The 20,155-nt window shown below is 38.2% G+C and overlaps 1 protein-coding gene across 3 annotated transcripts in view; it reads right to left on the bottom strand.

The window, feature by feature from the left end:
* The window catches only part of SPSB4 (splA/ryanodine receptor domain and SOCS box containing 4), a 140,455-nt gene that overhangs the window by 119,610 nt on the left and 690 nt on the right, over positions 1 to 20,155 (bottom strand). For 2 of the 3 annotated variants that reach the window (XM_079315081.1, XM_079315080.1), the window contains exon 2: positions 18,187 to 18,262. The gene's annotated coding sequence lies outside the window, so the exon portion shown is untranslated. Of the gene's footprint in view, positions 1 to 18,186; positions 18,263 to 19,591; positions 19,740 to 20,155 lie in introns of those variants that run through there. The other variant, XM_079315083.1, reaches the window with a different exon arrangement.

Genomic DNA, 20,155 nt, shown 5'->3' with positions numbered 1-20,155 from the left:
AAACTTCCCCAGTGTCTGCAATTTCACTTTTAAAAAGTGTGGCATCATATGAAAAAACATTTTAACATAAGTTTCAGTAATTTTATACTGTTATCTAAACAATGATTTTACAGCAGGCACCACTCATTAGTGATTGCTTTTTTATATGATTAAATTTCTGTACAAAGTCAATGGAAGAACATCAATACAAGCTCAAAGATGAACACAATACTCTGACTTCTAAGAGCATGAAAATATTTCAGCATTCCATGAAGGAAATGTAGCAATATTGCATTTAATGCCATATTATTTTTGTGATGTGGTAAACAAAAGAAAAACACTTATGTCTTTTTTTCATGGAAAATTTGAAAATGAATCAACAGGAACTGAACCAAAAAGCAGAGAAACACTGAAGGCTTAAACTCTTCATAAAATGCATCAGAACCTGTGGTGGACTGCAAATAATATGATTTATCTTCCCATAGAATTAAAATAGCTGTAGAAACAGTATACTGCTACCATTTCTGCTTCTTTATAGGTTGTTTTTAAAGAAGGAGTGAACTTCACAAATATTCTAAGTCAGGAGTAAATTTCCAACTATTTAGGATAAAATTCACCCACAGTAACTCATGTTATTCTTCTTGTTCCATGACAATGTGATATGGAATAACTGTTGCAATTTGGTTGCAATGGGAATGCGAATACACCTTGGCTGGTTTTTAGGCTGTGACCCCAACAGGATGGGGTGGCATGGATTCACCTTGTCAGGCCTATGGGGACTCTGATGCCTTGTGGATGACAAGATTTTAGAAAATGGATGTGCTTTATTATGGAATGACGTTTTTATAAGATTTCCCTACTCCCCATCAAGCCATTCCAACCTGAATGTTTTTATATTCAGGTCATCCTCCCCATCACCTTTCTATTCAACTTAGCAGCAGCCTTTTTCAACCATTGCTCATCTCCCTCCTGCTCAACAATCAACTTGTTCTGCACAATAACACAACAAAAAATGTTCACTATGAAGCAAGAGACTTCAAAGACCTTAATGGAGAATGTCAATGGAAAGAGACTTGTATGGATGTGATCCTCAAGAGAAGCAGCATTTCTAGGAAGAGCAGTGAACCCATGATAATTAAGGGCAGGCTGCCTAGCAGACAGCATGCTGGCCACTGTTTAAATTTGTCATTTTGTTACTTAGCAGAACACACTTGACACATGTGACTAAGAATAGTGTATTGCCATTGCAAGTATTTCTATATCAGCTTCAACTAATGATGGAACACTGTCTTTCTACAGTTTGCAAATGGAAAGAACAACATTGGTTTACTAGGTCTTTGTCTTTCTATTTTTTCTTTAGAGGTTCATCTGCAAGGGGAAAAAGGCAAAGTAAAGTGTAAATGTTCCACCAAATTCTCAAATTCTGTTACTGGTGACCAGCAGTCAGAATCAGAAAAAAGAAAAGATTCCAGCAGCACTGGAGCACCTTTCTTCAAGAAAAACAATATGAAACTCAAGAAATTACAGCAACTCTGTCTGGAACATGCCTTTTTTGTTCCATATGAAATCCAGAAGGATGACAGGCCATTTTTATTAGTCTGAGTCATAACTTTTAGGCATGAAGACCCGAATTGAAAGTTATTTTCAGTTAATTTTGAACAGCTGTTGGTAGACAAGTGCATGAATTCTGGAATTACTGGGAAAAAAGTTTGGTATGAGAGCTACAGCGTGACTCAAGACTAAAAACAGAAGGAAATGGTGTTTTGTTTCCCTAGAATCAATCACTGTGGATTGCCTGACAAAATTCTCTGGCACTGGAACAGAACACAATAAACCAGATCTATTAACAAGCCTGGGAAACACAGCTGGGGTACTCCATTTTCCTCAGAGGGAAAGGTTCTCTAAATCCTTTTCCTCTAAGGTGTGAGATGTTCACACCATCAACAAGAGGGAAAAAAAAAAAAAAAAAGAAAAGTAAGAAAGGAAATAAAAATTATCACCAGAATACAGAGAGAAGATTTCATATTAATTCTTGTAAAAATGCATGAAAAGATGCACCCAGACCCTCCAGAAGCACCTCCAGTTCTGCTGGTGTGGGCTAGCAGAGCTTTCCCAGGTTTTTCCCAGTCAGCAACTTGAGAGCACAGCAGGCATTCCTAATGTGGCTCTTCCCTTCTCTGTGTTGCAGGCCATGCACATGAGCCCCAGACCCCAGGAATTCTGCCTGGGCTGCTGCTCCCCATTGCTGGGGAGACACCCTGCAAGTGAGAAAGAGCTGGAAATTAAAGCTCCTTTTCTAGGAGAAAACTTGTGTGGGAAGCAAAATCAAGGGGTACTTTGAAAGCTGATTAGGCCAACTGCAAAACTCAGCCACATAAAGTTCCCACTGAAAGAGTTAGCTTGTGGTGTTTGAGTACAAGACAGGGTCTGGCACTGAAGAGGAAAAAAAAAGATAAATGTTATCATGCTTAATTAAGTTCATCTTCTAAAAGGAGGGTGGGACAGTGAAACACCAAGAAACTGCCAAATCTGGGCATCAAAGAACATGTGCTGTCACTTCCATGCCAAGAGTACTGGAGAAGTTTCAAAAAAGTCCTTTGCTAGGTCCACAGCAGAGCTAGATACAAGAAATAAGTTACAAATCAGGTGAAATGCTGAGCAGGTAACCCATTTACTACTCCTTAACAAATTACCAAACACCTGAGGAACTGACTGCACCAATGTTTGTAGCTCATGGGAAACACAAAATAAAAGCACCTTGGCTTCAATACTATGAGAAAAATGCTGCTGTGTGTTTTCCTCTCTCATCTCTGATTCTTCCCATGTGGCAATGCCCTCTCACCAAATTCCATCCCAAGAGGCCCTATGGGCTGCTTGTCCTTGCAGATTGTTTCCCACAACCCAGCAGGTATCAGCAGTCTGCACACCAGTTTCATGGAAGGAGCATGGAATTGCCAATGAAATTAGCTAAAGTAATTTCAAAAAGCCACATGGTGAAAGAATCCCCACCAAAACATCAAATCCTTTCTAGCTAAAACCTAAGAGCTGCACCTTAAAAAAGCAAAAAAAAAAAATAGAAACATAGCATCATCTAGTAGGAGTTAGTAGCTCTTAGGATCTGCTGCTTTGAAAAACTTCATGGAAAAACCACAAAATTAGACCAAGGTGAGATACATTATGAAGAAAAATGAGAAAGGAATTATCAATAAAAGAATCTTTAAGATTCTTTCCACAGAGACAACATCCAAAGGTAGCAGCAGACAGGGATGTTCAACCTGGTTTTTTCCTAGGGTGTTTTAAAGACTCATGAATTAGAGGCATGTACAATGGTAAAGACATGAAGTATTACATGAAGGCATCAAATTATTATCCATCAGCTAAGAAGGTGTGCATTACATTAAACTTCCATCATTCTGCATGCATCCACTCTGTTCTGATTATCCTGTATGCTCTGAAATGTATGGTCACATTAATCTCCAATGCTGTAAACATTCCTGGTTGTAATTAGTAACTGCTGTGACATTCAGACTGCAGCTCTACAAGCAATAAAACTCTCCAGGGTTTAATAAGCAGACTTTTTGTAATTTTATGTTGTGCTTGTGAAACTCTTTGGGAAATTTTGTGTGTTTGAATACAATCTGTCCTCAGTCTTGCTTCTGCTTGCAGTACCTCTGTTTACAGTGTTTTACAATTCTCTTTTCTGTGCACTCTCAGATCTCTGCCACTGACTTTCTCAAGTCCCTATTCATCACAGAATCCTTTTGACTATGAGGAACAGCTAAAAACTCAAGCTTCCCTCTGAACATGAAACTTGAAACTCTGTAAAGACTTACCTAAAGTATAACCATAAATATTCATAAAGAAGCCATTGCTCTGAATTCAAGTGTTGATTTTGAAGCTCAGATGACAGCAGTTTGAATGCAGCATGGGTGATTCCATAATTACAGAGTATAAGCAAAACCAATTAACTAAACTATTCCAGGATTCCAGCTATCCTTCATGTGACAATAAATCTACTAAACTCTATTCTACTCCCAAAATATCTTTGCTATCCTCTGGCAATATCAACAGGAAGCCTGTATATTTCACTACTTTAAAAAAAATTAAAACAGCACACACTTGTTTAATTTCCTATTCAAAGTAAAAAATATTTTGATGATTTTATTTTCCATTTGAGAGAGAAAACAAATAGTTGTGGATTTTAAAAAATTTTAAAATTTAAAAAATTATTTACCTGAAGCTCCTGGGGAAAACCAGAATAAACTAGAACACTCATGAAAAACCTATAATTTGAGTGTCATAATCTATGTTTACAATTACAGAGTGCAGTTGTAATTTATGGAGGAATATACAAAACAATATAAATATTACATTTACACTCAAAAAATAGTTCAACAAGTGTTTGTAAAATATAACTTGACAAAGGAATATTAAGAATTCATGTCAGAATAACTGTCCCAAAAATATACTAAATACTGCTTAAGGCTGTAAAATGCACAACACAATTCTGTATCTTTCCTATCAGTTAACTAACTCAAAATATAACTCATATTTCAATATGGGGTAGGAAGCAGAGGGAGGGAGAAGGCAGTGAAACTCTGAATTATCCACACCTTAAGTGATTTTTGTTTTTAACTATGAAGTTTTGAGATTAAAAGAAAAAAAGAAATGTTAAGGTCCCTTTGTTTTGGAAGGCTTGATTCACTAACCCCTAATCCAAAAAAAGTAAAATACTACTAAGATGTAGAGTAGTACAGTCAGAGATCACTAGACAGCTCTCCTAAAGAAATTTTTGAAAGAAAAGAGAGAATAGCAAACAAAAATAATCTCAAACATCCTTTATCAAGAGCTGAGGCATAAGCTCAGCACTTTGGAGCTCCCCTGTTTCATCTCTCCAGGCACCTCTGCACTAACAAAGGCCAGCAGCACCACATCCATATTCATCACAGCCTCTTGCTCTACATCAGGCAACTTCATTCACATTCAATATACTGAGATCAAAGGCAAATTCCCACATTTTATGCTCATTTAGAGAATAAAAAAAAGTCTTTAGGAGGCATTCTAGGCAGTTCCCAGTTACTGTGCTGATGAGGCTTATGAACTAATTCAGATTAGTCATCGTAGATTATATGGCATACAAACATAGATGAAGATGTAAAAGACCAAAATCTCTCTACTGGTCTTGCTGGGATTTTCTCAGATCACTCTACTTCCCTTACAAAGAACATCATATCCTAGGATTATGCCTAAACCCAAACAAAAACTGAGGATATCACTATCCAGCTATCATTTTTGAAAAACTATTAATTCATTAAGTGAGGTGTCTTCAGTTTATGTCTATACTTGATATCCTAAATAACTTCTGTAAACACTATAAACCAGTACCAGAATCTGGACAGTCACACAGGAACTGTGTTTGAAGACCTTCTGAGCACTGGGTTGCTCACAGTCCTGGCTAAGCCACCCCTCCAAGGCTGCAGCTAAAACAGGCAAAGCTCTGCTGCAATGCTGGCTCTGGTCAGCTACTCCTGGTTGCCTAACTTCTCTTCCAAGTGGAAGGCAATGGAGAGACAACTCATTATTTAAAATCTTATGATTTTTAGGCATTTATTGCAATGTTTGAAACACTTGGTTTTGAAGCTACTGATGCTGAAAAATCATTGACTTTGCATGCAATAAGAGCAAAATAGAAATTACATGTTGTATTAGTGATGACATAGCTTAACATCCCATATTAGAACATTAGGTTCCCTGGGTTCAGAATTTTCTTTTAATTTAATATTCTTTCTGTGCTTGCACAGCCAAAGAGCTTGTTGAAAACTGCTTTAACAAAATTACCCAGATACAGACTCTGCCTGTAGTACAATTCCATGAAAACAGAAGTCAATAATGGAAACACTGGCAGAAGTTGAACTATCAGTCATAAACAGAAGTGTAATTACTCTATGTCAGTTACAGAAATGCTGCAGATCCACCTAATAGCTCTTAACACCTCAGGATACACATTTCACATCCCAGTATGACTTCTTTAACTGTCTGCCCTACACTGCCTCCTTACCCCCACAAAAGACAAAACCCACAATACCAACAACCAACACCAAGAATAGATGCAGCACAGCCCTAAAACCAGGGATCTGTAGACCATTTGCAAGGATGTATTTACCCATCAAAAAAGCAGATCCAAACCAGAGACACTCAATTTACATGACCAGCTCAGATAAACCAAATATTCAGATGTCAGGCAAAAGAGCTGTGGTCTTTGAAAAACAGCCCAAATTTAATTTAAAAGAGTGAACAGGGAGATTTAATTATTGAAATGTGAACATAGATCTGACTGGCTGCAGATAAAGAAACTAACACTGTAAAAAGCTGTTCACAAAAAAACCAACCAACCAACCAACCAACCAACCAACCAAAAAATATAACCCTTTGCACCATGTTTCATTTCTCCAGGGCTGATTCCTGCAATGTGAGACATCAATTTATTCCCCACACATCAACTGCTTCTCTCAAAGAAAACTTTAACTTCCCAGAGAAAGAATCCATAAGAACTGCACATCGTGGGCCTGAACATTGTTCCAGCCTGGCCACGGACTGATTCTTCACAAGAAAGAGGTTGGAGTCCAGAGTTATTCTAATCAGGTTAACTAAGCCCCTATGCTAAACATTTCTTTTGATTCTCCATGGAAACTTTTCTTCATTTTTCAGTTTACAGACATTTCAGAGATTAAACTGACAGCCTTTATATAATATCTTACCAAGGTAAATCAATCTCCAACCAAACTTTTAAACTTAAAAATTAAACTTTTAAGTGACAGAAAAGAAAGAAAATACACTTTGGTAAAGTTTCTCTTCCATGTTAAATTGCCTTCTCTAAAGAGGACTGGTGAATAATTATCCTCAAATTCCTAATTCCATATAATAAATAACAAAACTCCTAGAATCAACCTGAGGTCCATTTTTAGAAATTGCACCTTGCATATTTACAGAAATAGAATAGAGAAAAAAAAAAAAATCACGTCCTTTAAATTCACAGGAAAAATAAGAAAGGAAAATGGTAATTTTATCCTGCATGACAACATAGACCAGGAGGTTTGTAGTTGTGGAACCTGACAAACAGGCCCATCACTGCAAGCCCAAGGTCTGTGATGACCATCTCTCCTTATGTTGCCAAGACAGAGCTGTACTCTGTGATGTACATTTGTAACACGCTCATGGAAAATGGAGAGTTGCAGAGTAAAAAGGACTGACTGAACTGCCAGCTGGCAGGAGAGCAGTGGGTTTTCTTCTGGTACCAAACCAAATGAAGATCTGCAAACATCTGGATAGTTGAACCCATCTCACAGTAATTATGCTGCCTCATCTTCCAACCATGACTTGAAGGAAACATACTCATTGCACTGGGAGGCTTTGAACTCCAATCCTCCTGAAGTTACAGGACCTACAACAACTCAAACAGGCAAGGATTTTATCACTGATCCTCTGGAATACAGCACTAGATATAATTTACTGCATAAAACCCTGTAAACTGGAGTCTAATTGTTAGACAGACAAAATACAGGAGGAGATGTTTGTTTTCAGAAGCATCATAATCAATACAAGCTCTGCTGGCTGCATGTATTTTTTTTATGCTACTCAGCTGAGTTAAAACTGGCACCAATGCTCCAATTGTCCTTGGATTTTCCAAGCCAGTTGATGCATGAGGAGTGCAGTGGGAATTAAAATATTATGTCAATCACACAGAGAAAAGTCAAAATCAGCTTCAGTTTCCTGAAGTCAGTGATAAAGAAAAAGGAAGATGCTCCCCAAAAGTTCATCTTTCCTTGATTTAAATCTTCTCATCATGCCATTAATGATCAATCTTAAATCTTTTTTGCTCACTTTCAAGCCAGTATTTTTCCTAGAAGAAGTGCTACAGAATTTTACATAACACAATTAGTGTAACATTTTTTCCTAAGACTAATATTAAAAACTAATACTAATTTGTTTTGGCTCATTTGGGGGTATTCCCAATGCAGGAAGTATATGGAAAAGAAGGGTTATAAACAGGATTTTGAGAATTCATTAAAACCCATACAAATCAAAAATCAAAATGGCAGTCACTGGTTATAGTAGAGATCAATACTTTTATGATAGGAAAACCCATCAGGCTAGTAGTTCAGCTTTCAAATAATTTATCTTTATCCTAAACCTAAGTTTCAATATAATTTATTTTTATTTTGAATTTTAATTTTGTTTTCTCCAAAGCCAGGCTATTACATTGCCAACTGGCCAACAGCTCACTCACTCACACTGTTATTGATTTCTCTTTAAGCAGATACCTTCCAAGAGTGAAATAATTGATTTCCCCCCCCCCCCCCCACCCCCTTATCTCTGACCTGTTAAAAAAAAATCCCTTGGAATAACTAAATAAAACTTTCAGTCAAGATGAAAAGTACTTAGAAATGCACCTGCAAAGGATGAAGAGAATCAAGCAAAGCTTCAACAACCAGAACCTTCTTTCCATCAAAGAACTTTATTATCTGTATGAAGCACTTTTTTTTGGAGAGGGGAGGCTATATTAGAAAAACCAAGCAAAACAAAATTCAACTGAAGCTTTACTCATTACCTTTGCTTCAATTTGCTCTCCCATCTGTGGGTGGCAATTAGCTCTCCATCACAGAGGAATGTGAACTTGTCCCCATCCTCAGGAGAATACAAATTTCTTCCTCCTGGCAAAAGCCTGCCATATTCTATAGCAACACGCTGCCACACAAATGAGGCAATCAATTACCCTTTGTAAACAGTACTTAGTAAATCTTACAGGGTTTTTTTCTTTAAAAAAAAGGCACTTTGATACCTCATTGGGTTTATATAACATCATCATTAAGCTGGGTCATCTAACACAAAACTAATAGCATTTGACACACCTAGAGCTACGTGAGAGAAAGTATCTGGGGACTTAACAATTACTGCAGTTTACTCCAGGCTTTTGAAACCCCAGGGCTGGCCATCCCCCCAATATTAGCATCAAACAAATCAGCTGCCAATCCTGCTGTGCCTTCAGTGCATAACAAGAGCACCTGGTAGTGCAGGTTGTGCCCAGCCAGGCACTGCCAGCACTGCTCTGCCCAGCACCAGCCTGAGCCACCTCTTGCCTGTTGCTTCTGTGCTTGAAAATCAGGCAGTGAGGGAAGATTTTAAGTCTGCCTTAGGTACCTATTTCACAGAATGCTTATTAGACTAATAAGATTCTTTTTCTGTTAGGAATTTCAGCCAAACACAAAAAGATTTATGTAAATACTTCCCCTCAGGAACTGGTTTAATGAGAAACCCAGGCTATTTCCCAGTTCTCACATTGCTCACATACCTGCCCTGTATAAAAATAAAAATCACCATAAATAGTTCTTCCTGAAACAGAATTAAAACTAAAAAGCTTTGATGCTAAATAAAAAAAGGCATCTGCCTCACCTGACATACTACAATTTGCTCCACTAACAGTGAATAATACAACAAGAAATGAGCCCCCACAGGTATCTTTTACAATGTTACAGCATGAATGTTAAAGCTCTGTAGTGTAGGTTAAAAGGGTGTATAGGAGATAGTCAAACAGCATCTGGTCATAAGCTGACACATTTTAGATCTAGTGTTGAAGAAAATAACAGAAATTAAACAGAAAAAAAAATCCTAAAAAATAAAAGAAGAAACAGAAAACATTCTTGGCATAAGCATTTGAAGTACTAACTAAATAAGAAATTCGGAAGGTAAAATGGTCAAAATCATTAGCTACACTTAGAGTTATTTAATTAGTTTAGAAATATTTATTCTAATTAACATTAACAATGATTTGGTTGTGGTTACATAACTGAATTATTGCAAAATTAAGTTCCTTTGAAGAAATACAGATAAGAAAAACTTGTTTTCTAAAATAGATTTTCTTATTGGGAAATGAATTAATTATAAGAATCATATCTAGGCATCAAAGCAATGTAGTTATTTATATATTTCAATGTTCTATTTATGGAGGGAAAGTGTTTAAGGCATTACTTATCAGCAATAAACTCAGAACTGATTTTTCTATAAAGAACAGAAGAATCAAAGCAGGCAAAAAAAATATCAAAACTATATAATAATGTGCATGATTGAATATTGTGTTGCTATTAAGGCACAGTTTCTAACTAAGCTACTACTACTCCAGAAAATGACCAAGTTTGTCACTGATTGAAACCTTGTCCAGCACAGAGTAACACTTGGACACAGTCCAGCCCTTCCATACTGGCATGATCCAGTTTTGACATTTATCTGTCATGCCTTGCACTCTGCACTGGAGGCACCACAGAGCCCAAGAGCTCTGATCTCAGTGTTTCCCAAGGTCACAGCTGCTAAATTACACTAAAATTGGTATATGTGGAAAAACTACCCCAAGTTGTACCTATTTTATATCCACCACTAAAAAGTTAAGATCCCCATCAGCAAGAGAATTATGCTGTTTAGTTTAACAGCTGACAGTTTACTAGTTTCACACATTAAACTTACTGCCTCCTTTTATGGCACTGCCATTGAAACTGAACAGATCAACTATCTACCTAATTATTGTTATCAAATTATACTTGCTATGAGGAGTCACACAGTACCATTCATTATCTGATTATGCTGAATTGCTTAATCAGCAATAAATGCAGCATTTTTGGGACTACAGACCCATATCATCTCCATTCTCATCAAACAAATGTCAGTTTCAAGTAATTGATTTTCTCAATTGCTTTTTATGTAACACTTGGCTTCTATCAGTGAGACAAACCCCACATTTGCATAGTTGCTTTTCACGAAAGCAGGGGCTGAGGTACAGCCCAAAATCTACAAACAAAGAGAGCAGTGAAAATTTACAGAGCCCCAGGCTGCCTTGAGTGGCTGTTACTATGGGTCAAGTAGCTCAAAGGCACTGCTATTTCTCACCAGAGCTGGGGGGGGATGCTTTCAGCTTTAGAAATCCTGTGTCCAGCTCCAAGGGAAGAGGGCCCTAATGGCAGACCAGATACTGCCAAGAGATCACACTTTTTGTAGTTATATTTGTGCTTTAGAGAAGTAAGTAAAAATATCTTGGACGCTCCACAACTTTACCGTGTCTTGAGATCCTTAGTATTTTTCGTCTTCACACGAAAAAAAGAAAAAAAAAAAAGTTTAAACCAAAAAGCACTGTGGGAAACTCAGCATTTCCATCTTAAATACCTTGAAGGATTTTGCTCTTGGAAAAATTAAGGTACTGATTAAGCAGCAATCCATTTTTTCATGTTACCAATAGAGACCTTAAGTGTCCTCTAAAATGGACACATTTGGTCATTGAAATAACCACTAAGGTAGCTGCAGCTTACACTGAATTTTCTACAATTTATTGTAGAAAATAAACCATTATTTGCAATTTGTTTTAATCAGCAGTGGCAGTGTTAACATCTTACCCACAGAAATCTTAATCAGGAAATACCACACTTAATTCTGTCAGTATTCAGAATTCTTTCTCCTAAAAGCTCTTCAGTGTTTAGGTATCTTGGTGCTGTAACTTAGTGTTCAACTGGCTGTAATTAATCAAGTCATGATATAATAAAACCACACGGATGTTTCCATTCAAAATGGTCAAACAATAAGCCAATGAATCACAACCTGCCTAGAAATGTTTAGAAACCCCACTTAACTTACTGACATTTTAAAATGCCACATCCTGCAAATTTATCCTGATTCAGGCAATGAATTTTCTCGCATGTCAGAGACCACCAAGCCATGCTGCTCTGACAGCAGAGTATCTGCAGTAAAACACTGACCCCACAAAGCTGCACTTGCTCACTTAGAGAACATATTTCATCAGATTCCAAATGGTTAAAAGGATTAGAAATATGAGTGCTGGTTTTGTTGATATGAATAAACTCAGCAGGGCGTTAGTTTACCATTCCAGATTTCTGCAGGTCTCTCAGTCCTCAGGTGAGCTTAAGGAAGAACAGTCCCCTTCTTGCTGACAAGGACACACTTCCTGATGCTGCACTACGAGTGCCCCACTACGAGAGCACATCTGCCAACCTTTGTGAACCAGATTCACATCTGGGGCTTAAACAAAGACATGCACTGACACACTACTTACCTTTAAACTCCTAACTAAAGTGGTTGAACATCCATTAGAAACAGATATCTATAGAGCAATCCATAACTACCAAAATACTGGCTCAACTTCTCAAAGTATCAGCCTGCTCAGAGTCAGCAAAACCAAGATTTTCGTTTAGAGACCATAGGTCATTATGTAAACTTAGCTAAAAATAAACTGTTGCAGTTGTCAAGACAGACTGGCCCAAACTCTGAGACAACTCCACACAGCACTGACTCCTCTCCTCTCTGCAAGTTTCCTTCTTCCTCTGCATGAGTGGCTAAACCCAATCTGTCCCTTACCCAGCTACCTAACCCTTTCTGTCCCTCACACAAAATCTTCTTACCTTATCTTATCTTATATTTCAAGATATACTTGAAGTGGGCGTAGCATTTTGGTTTGAAATGTAGCTTCCTAATAACATTTATCTCAAAAACCTGCAAGATTTAAATAATTTCTATCTGGAAAACTCTGTTAAATTCCCTGACAGATTTAGAGATGGATGTCATGGACCAACCTTTTCTATCTAAAAGGGCTGCTTTGGTTTCCTTCTTCTGCACCTTGGTTAGGGAAGGAGGCATCTTAATTGACACCTCACCTGCTAATAATGTTCAAATATACTGGCATTGCTACCTATATTATCTTGAAGAGTGACATTTCCAGAAAAAAATAGTAATAATTAAAATTATATATTCATAATCCTAATTACCACAACTAAACATAGCACCAGATTTATGTGATCTTTGAAAATTGAGACAGGTCAAGCCATAGAATAAATAATCTATAGGTATTGACTTCTCCACCTGCATGAGCTGGGTGAAACCCACATCATGTCATTATGTAAACAACAACTGGAGTACTTCCAAGGTTATATCCTTCACAGCTGTGAATAAGCAAAGAGCAATATGAAAACACACTAAAACCTCCCACAAGGCAAAGAATCTCATTTGCATCAACTGAGGTACAAAGGACCATATCTTCAGGCTTGCCAGTATTAATTACAAATCAGCTTGCAAACACCAAGTATGGTGAAAGTCATTCCAGTCACACACTTGTGAACACACAGTATTTGCAGAGAAAATAAATCTCCAGAAATCCTATCACTGACAGAGTTATTTATTCTCTGTAAAGGAAGGCAGTGCCACTTCTCTGACATGGTTGGAATTAATGCAGGCAAGCAGCAAAGCAAACTGCAGGTGTTTCTGCTTTTTAGAATATTTAAAGTTCCTTCCACTAACTTGCAATGTAATTTTTCAACAGCTTTTAAAGAAGCTACTCACAGTCCATCCTAGAGGATAAACATTTGACTGTGAAGTGCTCCTGAACTATTAAAGTCATAAAGGCTACAGTTCACTGGAAAGCATCAGTCCTAATGCTACAGTCATGATGCTGCCTTCCAGATCCAGGCCCACAGTATTGTAGAAAGAAGGTATATGTTGTACAACTGTAATTCCTTCTACTCCAGCATGTAGGAGACATTAAACTCTTTGTCTCTTTCACTGATCCTATATCCTTTGATTAAAGGTCATTTATAAACCTTGAAATTTCTACCAGAGCATGTTTCTAAATAAAGTTCTACTTGAAAATAAAGAAGTACTTCAAATTATTTTCTGGAGTATGACTTCAAGCCATCAATCAGTTTTGAGTTCATCTGAGGTTAACAATCTATTAGAAACACAGTGGATTTTTTTCTTGAAAACATTTAAATATGTACATAGAAGCTTTTCTTGTTTCTGGAGATATTTGGTGTTTGCCAGCTAAACCTACAATCAATATCCTTATAGTTTTATGATTGAATTTGTGGGGAGAGAATTCAGAGAACAAAATCGCATTGTTTCTGTTACAAGCACATGCCATTTTCCCCTTACCTTCGATCACATCTGAGCCAGCTATGGTGCTCTTTGCTAGAGAGAATCAATTACTTGGTGGACTGACAGGTTTGCAAACAGAAAGCCCAAGTTATAGTCAGAAAACACATCTACCCTAAAGGAGCAGTTTCTCTTCTTGTGACTCATTGCATCAGGCACAATGGAGCAGAACTCCTCTTAACTCAAAAAAAAGCTTTCCTTTCGAGGAAGCAACCATAGATCATGTCACCCTGACCCAACAATGGCTGAAAATTACTGTGCTTCTGGTAGCCCCAGAGGATAAAGGAAAAACCACAGCCAGTTACTGAAATTCCCTTGCAAAAACCCCCACAAACAGAAGTTAGCCTGGTTTTGAGGGATTGCCTCCATTTCTGCAGATATGATTTTGTGGCCAAAATTATTTGCAAGCGTAAATTATGGGCCCCATCCAATACTTACTGCGGCCACCAGAAAAAGGTCCTATTGATTTCAGTAGGGCTGAAATAAAGCCTACATAAAAAAAGATTTCTGGGTAGGTGCTGTTTGGACTGGAAGTAATTGTGGATTAAAGCTTAGTGAGGAAAAGAACACGACAAAACAATACACTCTCTTTTTTATCCCTTCTGCTGCAAAATCCCCACAGGCCCCTGGACTATGGCAACTCTGAATGCATCCATGACCAGACCTCAGATAGCTCTTAAACAAAGAAAGGCATAAAGATAACACAGTTTAAGTTTTATAAGTTTTCTAGGTATAAATTATTTTACAGTCCACAATTTGGAAAATTAATTCTGTGCTAAAAGCTTTGTGCCAAAACCTTTCTGAAGGTAAGAAAAGTGCATTTAGAAGTCTGCATTCCAGATGTTTCAGGTTCCTAAATGCTATTTTCATAAGCAACTTTGGTACTTCATCACCAAACCCACCCTGAATTTCAGAAGCCTTTTAAAGTGCTTTTGAAAGTGTTTCAAATTAACCACAGATCATCACAGTTGCAATTACTGCCTCTTCATTTTTCCTCCTGGTTTAAAAGAATACCCTGAACAAGGACTTAGCTTGTGAGATCAGTTATCCAAATTTGAACATATAAGGATTCTAAATATATTAATTTGCAAATTAGCTGTACTGCAATTCCCTTCAGAGTAGCAAAGTAAATGCATTCTTAGAGCATTTTTATTGCAGCATAATTTGTTTACAATCTAGACTACATAAGAGGAAAAAAAATTACATCAGTAAACAACAACATAAGATACAACAAAGAATTTCAGCATCTGAAGTGATAAAATATTCCAGCCTAACATCCATTGAGCTGAATTTCAAAGAACTGGGGATGAAACAACTTTGATACAGATCAAGGTCTTCTCTAAAACCACAAAGAGTTTGTGCAGCAGGAAGAAATCAGAAACTCCTTTAAGAGCAGGTGCTAACACTTCCCTCTGTACTACTCCACCATCAAGAGCATTTCCTTCAGCACTGCCAATAATTCAGCTGACAGGAAAAGAAGGAAAGAAGTCAGGTGAGACTAATGGCTCTATTTAACAGCAGTATAAAGTAGCAGTGCCCCTGAATTTGGGCAATCTTTCCAGAAAATAACAAAATTAAAGATAATTACTTTTTTTTAAACATGACAACTAATCCTGCTAAAAGTCATTTTAATAAGTGGTAGCAACAAGCAGAGTCAAAACCAGGACAGGATGCTGTGTATATTCAGAGCATTTAAAGCAGCAAATGTTTCTCACAATGCAAATATTTGTAAAAGAAATTAAACAGTAATATACTTTTCTAATCACAATCTAGTCACCAGTAGAGACCCCACAGAATGCTGCCAGGACACCCTCATCTTTAGGAATCAATGTTTTTGGTCAAAAACATAAGTATCTGCTATCTCAAAATATTATCTCTTCTGATTATGTCAAACAATTACATTCCAGTGTTAATCAGAACACATCAAGCTGCATTTCTTCAACAAAATTATTTACTCTTTACTATAAAATACATCCTGTGTGTAAAACTAAGAATATTTAATGATGAACAGTTTTCAGAAGCAAATGGTTTATTTTCACTTACTTTTGCTTTATTCTGCTCTCCAAAAGTCTTTTAAGTCTGACCACTCAGATATTTCTAGAGTAAATAAATGCACTGCAATAATCTGAATCTATCAGAAGGTAATTTGCTTAACCCCCATAACCTTCACGTATGTTGATCTGTGAATATTAACTCAAAATTCTTACATCTCTTGCACTTAACAATCAAATGTTTTCGTAGCTTTATCCACACAAAGTAATAACTTGGTGTACTCTGTGTGCACACACCAAACATATCTGTATGTAAAAAAGGATATATATATATAGGTGGGTATTTCCATGTCTAATTAAATGTCCACACAAAACAAACATCAGTAGCAAAGTAGAGCATACAAAAATTCAAGAAAATACAGGCTGAAAGTTGCATATGCAGTCCACTGACAACAGAATGAGCTGTAGGGTAAGGTCCATTTGCTCACATAGTCCTAATGCCAGAATGGTGTTGAAAAGAAGCATCTGGAACCTGATAATTCCCAAAGGGCTTGTTTCCTTCCATTTATTATCAAAACAGAAAATTGCATCCAGCAATTTTGTGTTCAAAACACCAACCCAAAACACCTACTTGTATAAGAAGTCAGAAGAAACAGGACTCGTATTTCTCTGAGATGAGAGTGCTCACAGCTCATTTTCTCCTGCAAGAATCACCTCTGCTGTCCATGGAACAAATAACAACATAAAGTGTTAAACCTGTTTCAGTTGTCCAGGTGAGACACAAGAAGGAAGAAGAAAAGTTATTTGACTTTATAAGCAGAAGTAAACATCATCAAGATGTGATTGAATTAATGCAGCATTTTGGTTAAACAGAATTTATAGAGGATCTGCTGTTGCAGGAATCTCTGCCCCACAGTACTATACACAGCCTCCCTGGACTGCATTTTTGAGCTGCTGCTCAGGCTCCCTGTACAAACAGACAACAGCCCATTCCTCATCCCATTGACTCCAGTTCCCGGGCCCCAAGTAAACATACAGGTATGCATGGATCAAAAATGCTCTAACAGTTCTTGAAGGAAGGTAAGACTCATCCATGTTACTTATGCAAAAGAGAAGAAATAGGCACTGACTAAGGCAGGCTGGCTAAGCAGCAGCAAGTCTTGTCAGCAGGATTGACATGGGATTGCTTATACCCTTCATTATCCTAGGAGAAGGAATTATGTACAAAGGCACAACCTATGACTCATCAACCACCTTTTAAAAAGGCACCCTCTACTTGTCACAAAACATTCAACTATTCCTAAACTCAATATTATTCTCAGTCAACAAAATAAAAACAAATGGCATTGGTTAAGCACAGCTCTACCTCCCCTTCAGATTTCAGGTTATCACCTTCAGTTCTGTGAGGCCTTGATCCCTTGAAAATGCCTTACAGCCTCTTGGATATCCAAGGATCATCATTTTAACATCTAATTATCCTTGTGAGCAGTCACTGTAAGCATCAGCAATCTTCAATAGAGCTTCCAAAGGCCACTATGCAACACAGCACAATCCATTTATATGAAGGTTAATTGGTCTTTCAGGAACTCATCCTATTTGCTAAAATAACATGCAACTCTAGTGTAATAAAGTGATTTTGTTTCTTTGTCTCAAAGCTAAAAGACTCAAAAAACTGACTTCCTTCTAGGGCAGAAGGGAAGCATCTAGGGCATATTTGGCTGTAAGTTTCACACTTACACTGTTCAACAGATGTTGAAAATGGATTTGCAGACTATAAAGCTGATTATTAGCCAGCACTCTATGACCTGACTATGTCTCAGCAGAGTTTTAAAGAGCAGTTTAATAAATAGAGAATAGGATATTCTTAACAAGAAATTACACCTTTGGGTTTAAGAGGCACATAATTGAGTAGGCCAAAAGTCAAATACTCTCAACTAATGCTCAAGCATTGAGCATTTTTAATGCTGAAGAAGTTTCAAAGTTAAATGGATGTAGCACTGATATTTTAAAAGCTGATGTTCAAAGTCAGAATCAAATATTTAATTCTGCTGCAAAGTGGAAATACTTTGCTTTACACTGCTTTAATGTATGATTTTACTTGACCAGAAGTTGGTAAACTCATACAATAAGCCAAGCCTACATAATAAACCTAAGTTTATAAACCAAAGGACATGAGCACAAGGAAAAGCAAAATGGTAATAGAAAAAAAGAGAGTTTTTATGGCCTGATGACAACTAACCTGACACTTTGATCCTGCAGTTCTAATTCTTCTAGGACCACTTAACTTTTAGAAAACATCAGTCCCAGGCTTGCATCTGGAAAATAAATTAGCATTGGTTTAGTTGGACAGGTTTACCTATCCTTATGAAATGAAGGCAGCAAAAAAGTAGAACTTACATGCTAAAAAGAGCTAGGAACTAGTATTGCAAAACAGTAGCATGCAGAGTTTTTTAAAAAAATGTATTGCACAGCCACAAAATTGCTCAAAAGTGAAAATGATTAAAAAAAACAGTGCAGCAACAGAATTTCTGGCTGCTTCTCCACTACTTTTTCTCTTCAGTAAATAGTCACTGCATCATCATGAATATAAGTGAAAATCCATAAGAACATCCTTGTATAACACACTATAAACCTATCTCTCTCCTCTTCAGGTTTGGTCCTGCTGCCACTATAAAGACCAATGAAAATTGCTTTTCATTTGACAAATTCAGATTCAAAACACAAATGTGACCCAAAAATCAAGCTCTTTTACAAATTCTTCTGTGACAGCATTTAATGTCTAAAGCCTTCCAGAATTAAATAAGGATTAAATGTCACTGACGTCAGATACAGATGTGAGCATAAATCTGTCTTCAGTGACACCAGCCTCTTTGTCCCAATGGTACAGAGACATCTAAAATATTTTAAGGCATTATTAATGAAGAGCCTAATTTTGATTTAATAAAAGAGTGTTTACTTAAATACATGTGTTTCTCATCTACTGCCACAGAATAGGAAGGCATATGTAGGTTTTAATAATCTTAGGTGAAATCTCTACACAGCAAGTGGAGACACTGCTGGTGCCAGCATTAACCACTCATTACAAGGAGCACCCACGGGGAAGCAGAAAGTTGAAAATCCAAAGGATTTATTTCTTTGCACCACAAAACCTGTTTGACAGGTCAACAGACACCTGGGCTCTTGGGGCAGTTAATGCAAGACCAGGGACCTCACCTGGAGATCTCTGCTTCTTTTGGATCCTCTCTGATCTCATAGGAACGGGAATATTGACAAAAGGAAAACCAAAACCAGGATTACTCAAATAACATGTATCGGCAACAGTGGAAAAAATGTTCCCATTTTATCCCGAATATTCTCCTTAAAGCCCTTTGGGTTCTGTGTTTTCAAAACCAGTGTAAAGTACAAGTTTAAGGTACTTTGACTTCATTGTCCAGCGCTCAAAACCAGCTCAGAGGACAGACTAAAGAAAACTATTAATGGAATTTTAAATCTCTTCGGCGTGCGGAAGGAAGCGCCAAGCTGTGCGATGTGACATCAGCAGCGCCTGCAACGCTGCGGGAAAAGAGGGGCGGCGAGAAAACCACTTGCCACGGGCGTGGATGAATATTCAAACACGTCCCGGGGAGCCGCTGTCGCTGACAGACCTTTGAAAGGAGGTCACCCGTGACACTGCGGGGCAGAGCCGCACTGCCTCCTCCTATTGGAATAACCCAGCGAGCGCCCATCGCTTCCCGGAGCAATGCCCGGCTCCTGCGGGATGCTGCGGCTTCCACAGCGCTCCGGCTGGAGCACCACCGCCCGCACACCCACCAGGGCTTCGGGCATGGCACAGAAAAACAGCAAGGCAAAACAGGAAGAAAATACGTCGGATAACGCTGACAAAGTGCAGTTTAAACAAAGGTGGTTAAACAGGCAGCATCGAGTGCCTCCGCCCCAGCACACGGCTGGCAGAAACACCCCGGCACAGGAGCGCTCGAGACGCGGAGAGGGAACAGCGGAGGGGCCGGAAGGGAGGAGCCGGCTGGGCCGGCCCGGGAGGTGGAGCCTGAGGGGCCCGAAGGGGCGGCGGGCACCGGCGGGCGGGCGGAAGGTTGTGCTGTGTCCTCCTCAGCCCGTGAGCACCGCCGGAGCCCTGTCACCGCCGGGCGGGTGGGGCTGTGCTGGGCTGTGCCCCCCTCACGGCCGGGCGGGTGGGGCTGTGCTGGGCT

This window comes from Erithacus rubecula (genome assembly GCF_903797595.1).
Source record: "Erithacus rubecula genome assembly, chromosome: 11".
NCBI classification, from domain to species: domain Eukaryota; kingdom Metazoa; phylum Chordata; class Aves; order Passeriformes; family Muscicapidae; genus Erithacus; species Erithacus rubecula.
The sequence above is the reverse complement of the archived record's forward strand: the minus strand, read 5'-3'. Positions and strand labels throughout refer to the sequence as shown.